Source organism: Ascaphus truei, chromosome 3, assembly GCF_040206685.1.
Source record: "Ascaphus truei isolate aAscTru1 chromosome 3, aAscTru1.hap1, whole genome shotgun sequence".
NCBI lineage: Eukaryota > Metazoa > Chordata > Amphibia > Anura > Ascaphidae > Ascaphus > Ascaphus truei.
Window position 1 is genome coordinate 160033923 of NC_134485.1, and position 14903 is coordinate 160048825.

At 41.4% G+C, this 14903-nt stretch overlaps 1 long non-coding RNA gene across 1 annotated transcript; it reads right to left on the reverse strand.

Moving 5' to 3' along the window:
- Window positions 1-968: 968 nt before the first annotated feature.
- LOC142489249 (uncharacterized) lies at window positions 969-7666 on the reverse strand. The gene is made up of 2 exons (XR_012799828.1): window positions 7410-7666; window positions 969-3399 (listed from the first exon to the last, which is right to left on the reverse strand). It is a non-coding gene; the product is annotated as an uncharacterized LOC142489249 (long non-coding RNA).
- Between the last annotated feature and the right edge of the window lie 7237 nt (window positions 7667-14903).

Below are 14903 nucleotides of genomic sequence, written 5' to 3' on the forward strand. Positions count from 1 at the left end.
AAAATATAGATTTTGTATACATTATTTCTTCACGTACACACAACACCTTTTATTGGTTAAAAGTATAATACAACCTGTTGATGAATGACATACCAGTGCCACATGCAATTGTCCACACAGCAGAGAAGAACCATATTCATCTGTTTCCTAAGTGAATGGTATTTGTACAAATGTATTTATCATTACAATGAATTAATACATCTATGTAGTTCTATGAACATATATGTATTTGCTTACATGAAAAATAGGTGTTTATGACATTCCGACGTGTCTCCACACCACCGGCTGTTTGCTCAGTATCAGCTGGTAAATTTAAGGGATGCTCCTCCTCCAAGCCCTGACGTACTGTCACGGCCGAGTTTATTCTAACACTTACCCGGTCTCGGCCCCGACAGATACCGGGCACGCGCCGGGGTGTCTCGTGCGTGCGCCGGAGCCTCAGAGACTCGGTCCTCCGATCGAGACACCCCCCTCCACTCTCCGGGTCCACCGGATCCCCCGGATCCCCCCACCGCCATCCCCCACATCTCCGGACAGGGAGCCCTGGGCACGCGCGCATGGCGTGCACGCACCCGATGAAGCGTGACCACGCATCTGTGATGCGCGGCACGCCGAGGGGATTCAATTAGAAAGCCGGGAAACCTCCCGGCTTGCGGCTCTAGCCGCCTTAGAATAAAACGTGTCGCCACTGTATGTCGGTTTGTACATTATTGCGGAGTGCCAGATTGTGCAAATTGCAACATGCAATGACAATATCTGACACTTTAGCAGGCTTATATTGCAATGCCCCCCTTTTCTATCTGAAAATGTGCCCTTGTATTCTCCAACGTCTTAGCGTGAAAATACACCGTCTGCCGACTCAGGACGACTTCCAACCTCCGGAGGATTTACCCCACTCTTATAGCGCTGATGATCTGGGAAAACAAAATGGCGGACGAGCTCGGGAGAAGACAGTAATTGAGTCAGACAAGCTTTGTCAAAAACTGTTCTCTCATTTATTGAAGGTCTACAGCCGGTTTATATAGCAAACTTGAGCATAGAAAATAGCACAGATATGAGAACATACTTCCCCTTTTACTTCCCAGTCTGTCTATCTCAGCAAAATGACAGTTAGACAATTTATGGTCTGAGAAAGGGGCTCAATACCGAGTTAGGAGGCCGCTAAGGAAATGGCAGTATATTGTGAAATGCATTGTTGTGTAACTTATGCCCGGTACGGCTGAAGACAAGTTCCTGTTTTCTACAGGGCAAAAATAAGTCTGAATAAGTCTGAACAAACATAGTTCAGCTAAAGATAAGTAGGTGACAGGTCAAGACACATTCTCAGACCTGCCTGCACAGCACAATTACATATGGCATGTGATTAGTTCCTGAGACTTAAACGTTAGTACAGAATAGTTATAGAAAAATGGTTATCCAGCAATCAAAATGGAGTCCCCCCTTATATGCACATTTACAATCCCCCCTTTTGTCATCACAAAATGACAATTAACCTCTAGGATATGGGGGTCTCGTATTGGATTTGAATGTTATCATAATCCATCAAAGGTATCTGGACTCTAGTGGCAGTAGGTCCAGAGTTACGTATCATATTTGAGAAACTGTGAATGGGGGCATTAACGTCCAGTGATGCATATGTGTGATCAATGGACTTACCAAAGGGCATAATCATTTTACATAAAGATAAGCACATAAATTTGCAGCATGAAAAAATAATAACTAATACTACGATTATACTAGTGATTACTATCAGTCCCATAAGAAGTTTCCTTCCCTTATTTTGTCGTGGGTCCATAACCTAACAACTACTATATTGTTTTTGATATTGTTGATATATTTTGTCGTACTGAAATAGTGGTGCAGGTTTTGGGGGTCCGAAGAAAATAAAAATATATATAAATATATATGGCCACAGGAGTTCTTGTTTGTAGAGAGATATATATCGGTGTGGCTGGTATGATATCTTTTCTGTTTACCAGGTTGACTATTACTACAAAAACTATTACCAATTTCTAAATTACTATTCACACTGCTCTTCTGTAACTATTAGCACATTATGGCGGCTAAAATTTGTGAAAATCGGTGGGGGCTAATTTCTACCGGGAGCGATTGCACAAATATCCATCTTGCACGCATCTTTCATACTGCATTTATTCAGAATGGCAAAACAGCAAAATGGCTGCTATGGTAAAACATGGCTGACTTATGATCCTTTCCTTGTGGCTGACACACGCCTCTGGGTGACCTCCCACTTTCCTCATAGCCTCATATCCAATCTTCTTAGTCCCCTCTTATTCTTTAGAGACAGTCTATTTAAAGAACAGTTAACCATTGCATAGTCCTGCTGGACCAGGAGATTGTCCAATTGTGCCTTGTCATTCTTTTTCGGCCATTATATCGGCACAGTTGATTTCTTCTCGGTCTCTTCTTCTGGGGGACTGCTGACATCACCGAAAAGAGGCATAGCGTCGGTGGGGGTGCAACGCACTTCTGGATCAAAGTTTACTGCATATGACACATACATAGAGAGTGATGAGTAGGACAGACACACACACAAAAGCATCCAATAGCTTCGCTTCCAGAGAACTAATCCAACCACCAAGTCCCAACAAATCCCATCCGTCATCTCTACCTTTAAACACTGGACTATTTTCCCCAAATAACATGACCTGTTCTAGTTGCAGGGTAATATTCTATCTGTCCTCCTATCACAGAGTCAATAACTTCCCTAGGGCAAACTCTTATTTCTACACCCTTCATAACCAATTTCTTATAGATGGTTCTACAAATGTCTTATATCATATTGTCTTTTTCTCAAGGGGTTAAATATAACACTTATTTTCCCTGGGGTGCAACCTATTGAATATAGATAGTATATTGGGTTATATTATACATAAAATATGGGCTTTGTTTACTAGGATTCCATTGTGTGACAAAAGGTGTGCATATATGCTATACACAAATCAATAAAAACAAAATAACAATTACTAAACAAAATATACCTGTTCCTACCCTATCGTCTTTGTGTGCACACTATTTACACAAACCTAATAGACTATACATTTATAATTAAAATAACAAAACCTGTAAAGAAAAAAGATTATTAAAAAGTTCAAAGTTCATATGTTGAGGCCTGGAATTTTGGCTGTGTCTCTAGGCTTTTCCACTTTGGATACGGTGTAGATTGAAGCAACTGTGGGTGGTGCTGGGATAATTTTCATATGCGTAACGTGGATCCAAAAAGAGACCTCTGCCACTTTATTTGCTGTAGTGGTGATGAGTAGTACTTTTAATAGTAGTAGTAGCGCCTTTTCATCTGGGATGAAGAACGTTCTTGCGTAGGAAATGCTTGACCATTAACCCATCTCTCGTAGGTGCACTTTCAACTTTGACATGTGCCTAGAGAGACTCAAAAATATATCAGTTGCATACAATACTTACTAATTGTTTTACTACACAGTCACTGTGGTCTTGACTTTGCTACAATATAAATTCATTCAAATTGGTGCCTCAGCTATTGCCAAACCAAAAGAAAAAAAATGACTAAAATAATTCTGTATAGAACTCCAAACTAATTACTTGTAATATAATTTCTTTGAAAAGTGCCGAGCACACTGCCAACCTTAAAAGGCACTCAGCATTATTCTTAAAAATAAATAAATGATAATTTCAGATTTCGTTCATCCCGGGCACTAACCCATCTAATAATTTCAGATTTCGTTCATCCCGGGCACTAACCCATCTAACTTCTGGGCATAGACAGCTATATGATAAACAGCAATAATACCCCTCCTTTGTTCACATATTTTATATATGAACAATATTACAGAAAGGATAACAGCATTCAAAACATAACTAACTATTGTTGTTTGATCTGTAGCTAAACTAACTTGAATCCTTTGGGTATAAAATTTGCATTAAAAACACTGAAAACACTACTGAATATAAATATAAGCAACTATTGTCTTCTGACAGAAACATCCTGTAATATAAGAAATTATAGACACAGATTTAAAAACTTTTTTTTTTTTTTTTTTTTCGGATTGGAACAAGCTTGAAATAGCTTTCTGGGCATCCTGCCAAAACCTTGGAACAAAATAGATAAGAAAAAAAAAACTGTTAATTACATTACAATATAATTTGGGACATCTAAAAATGCAGCTCCTCACACGGCCTGATAAGAGAATAAAATGTGACACACAAAAGAAACAAAAATAATACAACAAAAATTACCAAGACAAGGCAATGCAAAAACTGTTTGATCCTGCTCGCAAACTATATTAATAAAACAGTTAAACCTAATTTGTAGCTACAGAGCTTCGGTTAATTTTCGTGTCTCAAATGTATCTCCGCACATTTTTTTCAACTGGAGAAGGGGGGCTAATTATTTTAGATTGTCTGGGCTGCTATTCTGATTCTCTCTCTCCCTCTCTCTCTCGACATGGAAATAGAGAAGTTGGAAAAGGATGTCTTTCTGGTTTTTAAGAAATCATCGTCTGGCCAGAACGAATAAATCCTCAAAATATACCAGTGACTGGGCTGAATTATATATTTTTTTTTTCTTTTTTCTGACATTTGCCCATCTTTTTGTCCTTTTCTCTATAACCAGTCAAACTCTCCCTTTCCCATTATTGATTAGTTTGTGTTATAGTGCGGGTGTTTCTTACCTTTAAAATTTACACTTAACATGAGCAATTAATTATGTTCTTATTTCAGAAACACTTGCAAGTACCTAGATAATAATTGTATATATACAATAAACCGACATTCATATTATTCAATGCACATAAAACTTTCACATAGTTAGGATTCACTCAGATTATACAAGCACACAGGGATTACTTAATCAACCTTTTTACCATATTTATAAAATTTAATAAAACATTCTGGGGAAAAACTAATTTTCCTACCTTGAATTTACACACAAAACATATTTTCCACTAAGATTTACAATACTTGAGAATCTCAATACCGGCGGGAAAGACCCGTCTGAATTTAGACAAAAATATTCTACTAAAAAAAATTCTCTGGTTCCCTTCTTAGGGGCTGGTTTGCAATTCCTGGAAAAATATCTTGTCTCTTTACAATCATAGCACTTCCTGTCCTTTCTTTTCCCTTGCTTTCTTAGCTTCTCTGCTCTTTTTTTTTTTTTTTCTTCTTACGTTATGTTAAATATAAATACAGCAGTTTGGAGTTATAACACATTTTTTTTTTTTTTTTTAGCGTTGTTTGACAGACCTGCATAAAACTGTGCCACAGTGTCAGTATCTGATTCTGATTCATCCTGTGACTTTTCCCTGTCCCATGAACGGTCCCTGACAGGGGTTAATTCCTGCCTAGAGTCCGTCTCTTCCCCATCCGTACCGATCTGCCTGGCAGGCATATCAATAGGGACTGGTCTAGGGAGCCTATTGCTTCGGGTTCCCCATGAAGCCATAAGAACTTCTTTATCGGAGACTGCCTCAGAGCCTGTGACCTAGGAAAGGTTAAGGGATCAGGGTTTTTTTTTTTTTTTTTTTAGAACAGGGACACTGGGGTAAATTGGGGCTACCTATGGAAATGGTAATTGTCCCGATGCCATAGGGGCAGGGGGCAAATATGCATTTTGAGAGTTATATATATATATAAAAAAAATTCAGTTGACAGCACTTAAAAGATACAATTTTGACACAGGCTGCAGCGCATTCCGTATCAGTTTTAATAATGCTAAAATCAACCTCTGCTTCAGCACAATCCTGTGTGTCAGCTAACAATGATTCATATTCGCGTTTTTTTAGCAGTGCGAATCAAATCGTTCCTAGTAGTATTTTTAGGTATGAAAACAGATGATTGCGGTGTAACTAGGACAGGTTTGGCATTACTATGTGCGGGAGTTAATGTTACAGCACATGAATCAGTCAATACCTCTTTAAATTCCTCAGCTAGTTCCCTTACAGAAGCACAAAAATCCTTAACTCTATGATTGCTGGCTCCTGCAGATGACTCAGACGTCACAGAACCTGCTGAAGCAGTGGTTTCTTTAAGTTTCCTTAAAGGCAATTGGTTACGGGGTGATGGTATATCGGAATGAGACGAATCTGAAGTATCGTCTTCCCATTCACTCTCCCTGGAGACAGGGGGTGAAACGAGAGATGAAACTTTTGTGGAGCTTACGGTATTGGGAAGCTTTCTGTTTGGGCTTTCTTTACAGGACGACTTATGATGCTCAGATTCAGATAGGTGTGCCACCTCTGATTCTGCATCGTCTCTCAACTCCACATAGGTGGGTAGAGAGGGCTGTGGGCAAATGCCATTACTCTCCTCCCTGCGTACGGATGCAGGAGGTTTGGGGTGATGACTTGCAGCATAGTGTGATAACGCTGCCAACATGTTAGGATCAAAACTTGGAAAATAGTGGCACAGGTGTGATAGGACTATACGGGGGTATTTGTAACATCACAGAAGGCGGCGGTGTTGGGGGTAAAATATCTGGAGGAAAAAACTCCTGTGGGGGTGCATTAGGGGCTTGGGAATACATTGTAGTGAGATTATCAGGCGGGGGTGGCCAAATTGGCTCCTCAAATTTTGGGGTATTATTTTGTTTAGCCTCATCAATGTGAGGTGCAACTTTTACCCAAATGCGGCCACATAATGCCATATAATGCATGTCCCACTCGGGATCAGGCTGAAACCATAGCCATTCAGGATCTCCACCCAAACATAATCCTTTTATCATTGTCATATGAAATGCGGCAAAACTACCTTCCCATCATTTAGACAATACAATACACACTTGATTAAAATAACCAAAATCAAGCAAGCACTGCACTGTAAAAATATATGAGCAACACAGCGTGATATCATGCACTTATATACTTAGCACTTATATACTTAGCACTTATATACTCAGCACTTATATATCCTACGCACTGATATACTTATCACGTATATGTCTTACGCACAGATATACTCAGCACTTATATACTTATGCACTTATATATACTTAGCACTTTATATGTCTTATATATCTTATTTTATATATATAACGACATGCCCATGCACAATAATACAGAAAAAAGAAAAAATCCCTTAAAAATCCCGTACAATCCTCCTCCCCCCTTAAAAAAAAAATACACTTTTCCCACAGACACTTTAAGAGTTTTTCAAGCAGATACCCAACTATATCGCTTGTTCCTATCTCTCAACAGGGACTATAACCCTGTGTATATACTTCTGTCAAGGATTCATGTAATCCTGACTTCACTTTGAGTCCTTTACTCAAGTGTCTCTATGGTTTTTCCTTAACCTTGGATCATCCGGTGCAGCGGTAACTCTAAAAAACTTCTAAACTTTAAAACCTTATGGGCTCTTTTGGGCAAGAAGACACAGACGGATAATATACAGATAAAATATATATCTTGTATGCTTACCCCGAATGTGGCTTCTTTCCCAACTTCCGACACCATGAAAATGTGCCCTTGTATTCTCCAACGTCTTAGCGTGAAAATACACCGTCTGCCGACTCAGGACGACTTCCAACCTCCGGAGGATTTACCCCACTCTTATAGCGCTGATGATCTGGGAAAACAAAATGGCGGACGAGCTCGGGAGAAGACAGTAATTGAGTCAGACAAGCTTTGTCAAAAACTGTTCTCTCATTTATTGAAGGTCTACAGCCGGTTTATATAGCAAACTTGAGCATAGAAAATAGCACAGATATGAGAACATACTTCCCCTTTTACTTCCCAGTCTGTCTATCTCAGCAAAATGACAGTTAGACAATTTATGGTCTGAGAAAGGGGCTCAATACCGAGTTAGGAGGCCGCTAAGGAAATGGCAGTATATTGTGAAATGCATTGTTGTGTAACTTATGCCCGGTACGGCTGAAGACAAGTTCCTGTTTTCTACAGGGCAAAAATAAGTCTGAATAAGTCTGAACAAACATAGTTCAGCTAAAGATAAGTAGGTGACAGGTCAAGACACATTCTCAGACCTGCCTGCACAGCACAATTACATATGGCATGTGATTAGTTCCTGAGACTTAAACGTTAGTACAGAATAGTTATAGAAAAATGGTTATCCAGCAATCAAAATGGAGTCCCCCCTTATATGCACATTTACACTATCTAAACACCGAAATCGTGTTTTCAGAAGCCCAAATGTCCTCTCTATCATGGATCGGGTAGATATATGGGCAAAATTGTACCTCTCCTCTGCTTCACATTGAGGGTTTGGCACCGGGGTCAACAGCCATGGCCCAATTCCGTATCCTGAGTCACCTATAATCCATCGTACCAAAAAATAAAACAATTTGTGTTAACATTATTACATTGAACAGTTCATATAAAAACTAGAGTTTTTTGTTAACACATCATAATATGTACTCACCCACCAGCAAACCAGGTCCAAAATAGCCTTCTTCGAAAGCATGGAAGACTGATGAGTTACTCAGGATAGAGGAATCGTGACTGGAACTAGGGAATTTGGCTACCACATGCATAATCTTCATCGTGGCATCGCATACCACCTGTACATTCAGGGAATGGTAGTGCTTACGATTGCGGTAAGCATGCTCACTCTGACTAGGCGGGATCAAAGCAACATGGGTGCAATCTATTGCACCCATCACACATGGTATCCCGGCAATCGTACAAAAGCCATTCCTGACTTCCAGCCACTCTGTGTGCTCTGTAGGAAAATGAATATAATTCCTAGCATGTCTATTCAGTGCACATAGAAACTGGGTAAAGGCCCGCGAGAATGTAGATTGCGAGACCCCGCCCACTATGCCCACAGTTATCTGGAATGACGCGGAAGCAAGATAATGTAATGAGCACAGCATTTTAACAAGCCCAGGGACTGCACGACCTCTGGCTGTCACAAAATCTAAATATCCCTGTATCTCTTCATAAAGAGCTAAGATTGCTGCTGAACTCAAACGATAGCGACTTACAATCTCCTCCTCACTCATCCCATCTAACATGGTTCTCTCCCTGTACAAATGAGGATGAGGCACAACTTCTCTCCTCTCTCTTCTCCTCTCATCTCCTTGCCCTCTCCCTTGACCTCTCCCTCTCCTGTCCGCGTGCCTGTCCCTGTCCCTGTCTCTGTCCCTGTCCCTTCCTTGGCCTGTGACATCCTCTCCATCAGCAAGCCTCTTGTCCAATAGAATATTCCTCCGTCTCATAAATATTCTCATCATTTTCAGGTCTGTAACTGTCAATGCGCAGGTAATTCCACTCCTTTAAATACCTATGTGATGATGTCAGGTGACTTGATGAAATGCAAGGTGTTACATTAACATATCCAAGTTGTTCACTCCCAACGTGTATCCAGAAACAATTAAAAGGATTATTTATGTGTGTTCACCAGGCAATCATGATATTTGAGAATGATGTAACGTTAAGCTTTGTACAACCATTTATTGGCTAGTATTTCTGGAATGTGTAATGCATGTACCACTTCAGAACGCAACACTCAGTCATCTAATTAGGATACAACCATGACATTGACGTTGAGAAACTACGTTGCAACATGTGTAATTTGGCATGTTATTGTCACCTGTTCACATGAACTAATTGTAAGTGCATATCACCCAGTAGCCCAAGCACGCTGCCTTGGGGTCACACTCGACTCCTCTCTCACATTTGCCCCTCACATTCAAAACATTTCTAAAACCTGTCGCTTTTTCCTCCGCAATATAACAAAGATACGCCCTTTCCTCTGTTGCTCGACTGCTAAAACTCTGACTCAGGCCCTCATTCTCTCCCGTCTTGATTACTGTAACCTCCTGCTGTCCGGCCTTCCTGCCTCTCACCTGTCTCCCCTACAATCTATCCTTAACGCTGCTGCCAGAATCACTCTACTCTTTCCTAGATCTGTCTCAGCATCTCCCCTCATGAAATCCCTCTCCTGGCTTCCGATCAAATCCCGCATCTCACACTCCATTCTTCTCCTCACTTTTAAAGCTTTACACTTTAAAAACATTTTACTGAAGCTCCCCCCTTATCTGCATTCTTGATCACAATAGACTTGACGTCCATAAGAGTCTTGAGACTGCTTCTCTCACTTTCTGTAAGATTGTTAGACATTGTTGATGAAAAAGAGAAACCCCTGGAGAGTATCCGGAGGTCCCTCTCGACTAGTGTCTCAAAGGCTGAAATAAATGGACACCTAGACACACTAGGTACAAAGATTGACTTTTTCTTTAAACCAGAATTTGTATGGCCAAAAAAAGAGGACAAAGCAGTCTCAGGAACCAAAGGTTCAGTGTTACTCTCCTGAAAAAGCATCTCCATATCAAGGGAAAAAACTGTGTCTGCAAAGGCATTTGATGAACCTCTGACAACAACTGTGTCAACATAATCAACATCTTTCACCACTAAATCGGCATTTTGTTTTGAATACATCTTTTTTCAGGCTAATTTGCACATCTCAACACATTACTATTGCTGTGATGCCACCTTTACTTTTTATATTTACTGTAACCTCACTTATTTTCAAATTATGCACTTCCTTCCACCAGCCTCATCATGTCTCTAACTCTATTCATATTTCGCCATCTCTCCTTACTTCACCACTTCTCAGTTCACATGAACTCCTCTCTTACCTGCGCCCTCTGTCACCACACAGTTATGCCGCCTGCACTAAAACACACCCTTACAAATCATCCTCACACATTATCTTTCTGTCCATGCTTCTCCTCCTTGCTTCTGGGGATATCTCTCCCAATCCTGGTCTCTGCCTTATTTCTACTTGCTCTCGTCCTCGCCTTCCACATGCAACTTCTACTCCTTCTGGTGTCAACCCCTCTAACCTCATACCCATCCCCTGCCACCCTCCCTCCTCTCTCCCTTTCTCCTGTGCCCTTTGGAATGCTCGCTCCCTCTCTAACAAGTTCCTCTCTGTGCATGACTTCTTTCTCTCTCACTCCCTGCCGATTTTGAGCACTTATCGGTGCTTACTGAATCTCAAATCCAATTTTGGCGGGTAGAATGCCGATAAAAGCCTTATCGGCGCTTACTGCATGAGGCCCTAAATAGGCTCGGGGAAATCAAGGAACCTAGCGTTCTAGTCTTCTTAAAGACCATTTTCGGCCTATCAGTAAGAATTTATTTTAATTGAGGATCTAGACGCAAGGTATCCGAAGGTTTCTGAACAATCTGGTGAATTTGATTCACTTGTCCATTAAATTGAGTGATGAACAAAGGTTCATTGTGATTGATCCTTACAGTTCTCTTAGAATGATTGATGTTAATCAAATCTTTACAGGCATACCCCGCTTTAAGGACACTCACTTTAAGTACACTCGCGAGTAAGTACATGTCGCCAATAGGCAAACGGCAGCTAACGCATGCGCCTGTCGGCACGTCCTGAACAGCAATATCGTCTCCCTACCTTTACCGAAGCTGTGCGCAAGCGGGGAGACTATAGTGCCTGTTACAAATGTGTTATTTACATCAGTTATGCACGTATGTGATGATTGCAGTACAGTACATGCATCGATAAGTGGAAAAAAGGTAGTGCTTCACTTTAAGTACATTTTCGTTTAACATACATGCTCCGGTCCCATTGCGTACGTTAATGCGGGGTATGCCTGTACTTTCTTTATTAGATGCCTCCTGAAAGGCCTGCTCAACGATTCGTCTATTGTAACCACGTTGATGAAATCTCTCACCAAGATCTCTAGCATGTGATTGAAAAGATTCATCAACAGAGCACAATCTCTTATAGCGGAGAAACTGTCCCTTGCGGATCCTATTGATGAGAGATCTAGAATGACTGCTTTGACAGTGCAAAAATGAATTTCTAGAATGAGCATTCCTAAACACATTAGTTTGAATTTTATTATCCAAGTCCACATAGAACGTCACATCCAAGAAATTTATATGATGTTTGTCAGTGTCCATTGTGAATCGTAAATTAACATCATTAATATTAAGTGAATTGAAAAAAGTGTGTAAAGAATGAAGATCACCGTCCCAAATAAAAAACAAATTATCAATGTAGCGTTTGTACAGGATGATATGGTGACGAAATAAAGTAGTGCTCCCATAGATGTGACTAAGTTCCCAAAGACCCATAAAGAGATTGGCGAAAGAAGGAGCAAAGGATGTGCCCATAGCAGTGCCATTAACTTGTAAATAAAAGTGTGAATCAAATGTGAAGTAATTGTGTGTAAGCAAGAATGAAATACATTCTTGAATAAAAGTGCATTGTGCCTGTGATAGTGTTGAATTCTGTAAAAAATGTGAAGTGGCCAATAAACCGTGCTCATGTGCTATAATAGTGTATAGGGATGTGACGTCCATGGTGACCCAGCGATAGTTGAAGTTCCAGTTGATCCCCTCAACAAATACCAATAAATCAACAGTATCACGGATATATGATGGGAGGGAATACACTAAAGTTAGTAAAAACCCATCAACGTACCTGGAGACACCATCTCCCAAAGATGCAATGCTGGACACAATGGGCCTCCCCGGAGGGTGGTCCAGTCCTTTATGTATCTTTGGGAGATGGTGAAACATAGGCACAACGGGATGTAAGAAATTGAAATAGTTATATTCCTTAGTCGTTAAAACATAAAGAATATTACCAAACTCCAGAAGATTCAACAAATCTTGCTAGAATTCTTTTGTAGGATCCGTTTTTAAATTTTACATAAAAATTGGAATCACTAAGCTGTCTCATTGCCTCCATAATGTATTGGGAGGCAGACTGGGCAACTATAGCTCCCCCCTTATCTGCATTCTTGATCACAATAGACTTGACGTCCATAAGAGTCTTGAGACTGCTTCTCTCACTTTCTGTAAGATTGTTAGACATTGTTGATGAAAAAGAGAAACCCCTGGAGAGTATCCGGAGGTCCCTCTCGACTAGTGTCTCAAAGGCTGAAATAAATGGACACCTAGACACACTAGGTACAAAGATTGACTTTTTCTTTAAACCAGAATTTGTATGGCCAAAAAAAGAGGACAAAGCAGTCTCAGGAACCAAAGGTTCAGTGTTACTCTCCTGAAAAAGCATCTCCATATCAAGGGAAAAAACTGTGTCTGCAAAGGCATTTGATGAACCTCTGACAACAACTGTGTCAACATAATCAACATCTTTCACCACTAAATCGGCATTTTGTTTTGAATACATCTTTTTTCAGGCTAATTTGCACATCTCAACACATTACTATTGCTGTGATGCCACCTTTACTTTTTATATTTACTGTAACCTCACTTATTTTCAAATTATGCACTTCCTTCCACCAGCCTCATCATGTCTCTAACTCTATTCATATTTCGCCATCTCTCCTTACTTCACCACTTCTCAGTTCACATGAACTCCTCTCTTACCTGCGCCCTCTGTCACCACACAGTTATGCCGCCTGCACTAAAACACACCCTTACAAATCATCCTCACACATTATCTTTCTGTCCATGCTTCTCCTCCTTGCTTCTGGGGATATCTCTCCCAATCCTGGTCTCTGCCTTATTTCTACTTGCTCTCGTCCTCGCCTTCCACATGCAACTTCTACTCCTTCTGGTGTCAACCCCTCTAACCTCATACCCATCCCCTGCCACCCTCCCTCCTCTCTCCCTTTCTCCTGTGCCCTTTGGAATGCTCGCTCCCTCTCTAACAAGTTCCTCTCTGTGCATGACTTCTTTCTCTCTCACTCCCTGCTTCTCTTTGCTATAACTGAGACCTGGCTCACTCAGTCTGACTCTGCTCTGGAAGCTGCCCTCTCCTATGGTGGCCTTTCCTTCTCCCACACTCCACGCCCTGGTGGCAGGGGTGGAGGCGTGGGGCTCCTGCTCTCCTCTCTCTGCCGTTACAGAACAGTTTCTATTCCCCCCTCTCTTGCTTTTCCCTCCTTCGAGGCTCACACAGTCCAGATCTTCTCTCCTCTCCCTGTCCATGTGGCGGTCATCTATCGCCCACCTTCCTCTACTCATCCCCCTTCTGCCTTTCTCTCTCACTTTGAATCCTGGCTCTCTTTCTTTCTCTTCTCAGACTCCCCTGTTCTTCTCCTTGGGGACTTCAACTGCCACATTGATGACCCCTCTCTCCCTTGGGCTTCCCGCTTTCTTTCTCTAACCTCTTCTTTTGGCCTTCAACAGTGGACTGCAGCCAGCACCCACAAGGATGGCCACTACTTAGACCTGGTTTTCACTAAAAACTTCTCTCTCTCCGACTTCTCCATTTCCCCTTTTCCTCTCTCCGACCATCACCTCATCTCATTTTCTCTCTCTCGCTTCTCTCCATCTCCATCTCCATCTCGCCCTCGTTTTTGCAGAAACCTGCGCTCTATTAACCTACCAGCTCTTGATTCCACTTTATGCTCCTCCCTCTCCTCTCTCAGTTCTGCTTCAGACCCTGACAACCTGGTCAGGAACTACAACTCTGCCTTATCTTCCTCTCTTGATCTTCATGCCCCACTTTCTCTCTGCCGTCCTCGCCCTTCTAACCCCAGACCCTGGCTAAACTCCCACACACGCATGCTGCGTTCCTCCACTCGTTCCTCTGAACGCCTCTGGAGGAAATCTCATACGCTCGCAGACTTCATTCACTACAAATTTATGCTATCCTGTTTCAACTCTGCCCTCTTTCAGGCTAAACAAACCTACTTTTCATCACTAATCAACACACACAAGTCTAACCCACGCCGTCTCTTTTCTGTCTTTGACTCTCTACTCAGACCACCCTCAGCTGCCTCCTCTTCTTCCTCCATCTCACCTCAGGACTTTGCTGACTTTTTTAAGAAAAAGGTGGAGTCCATACGGCAGAACATCCCATCTGTTGCCTCCTCCCATCCCACAATGCTTCCCAACTCTCCTCCTGTCTTTTTTTACTCTTTTTCTGCTATCTCGGAGGAGGATGTATCACTGCTGATCTCCTCTTCTCCCTCTACCACTTGCCCTCTTGATCCCATT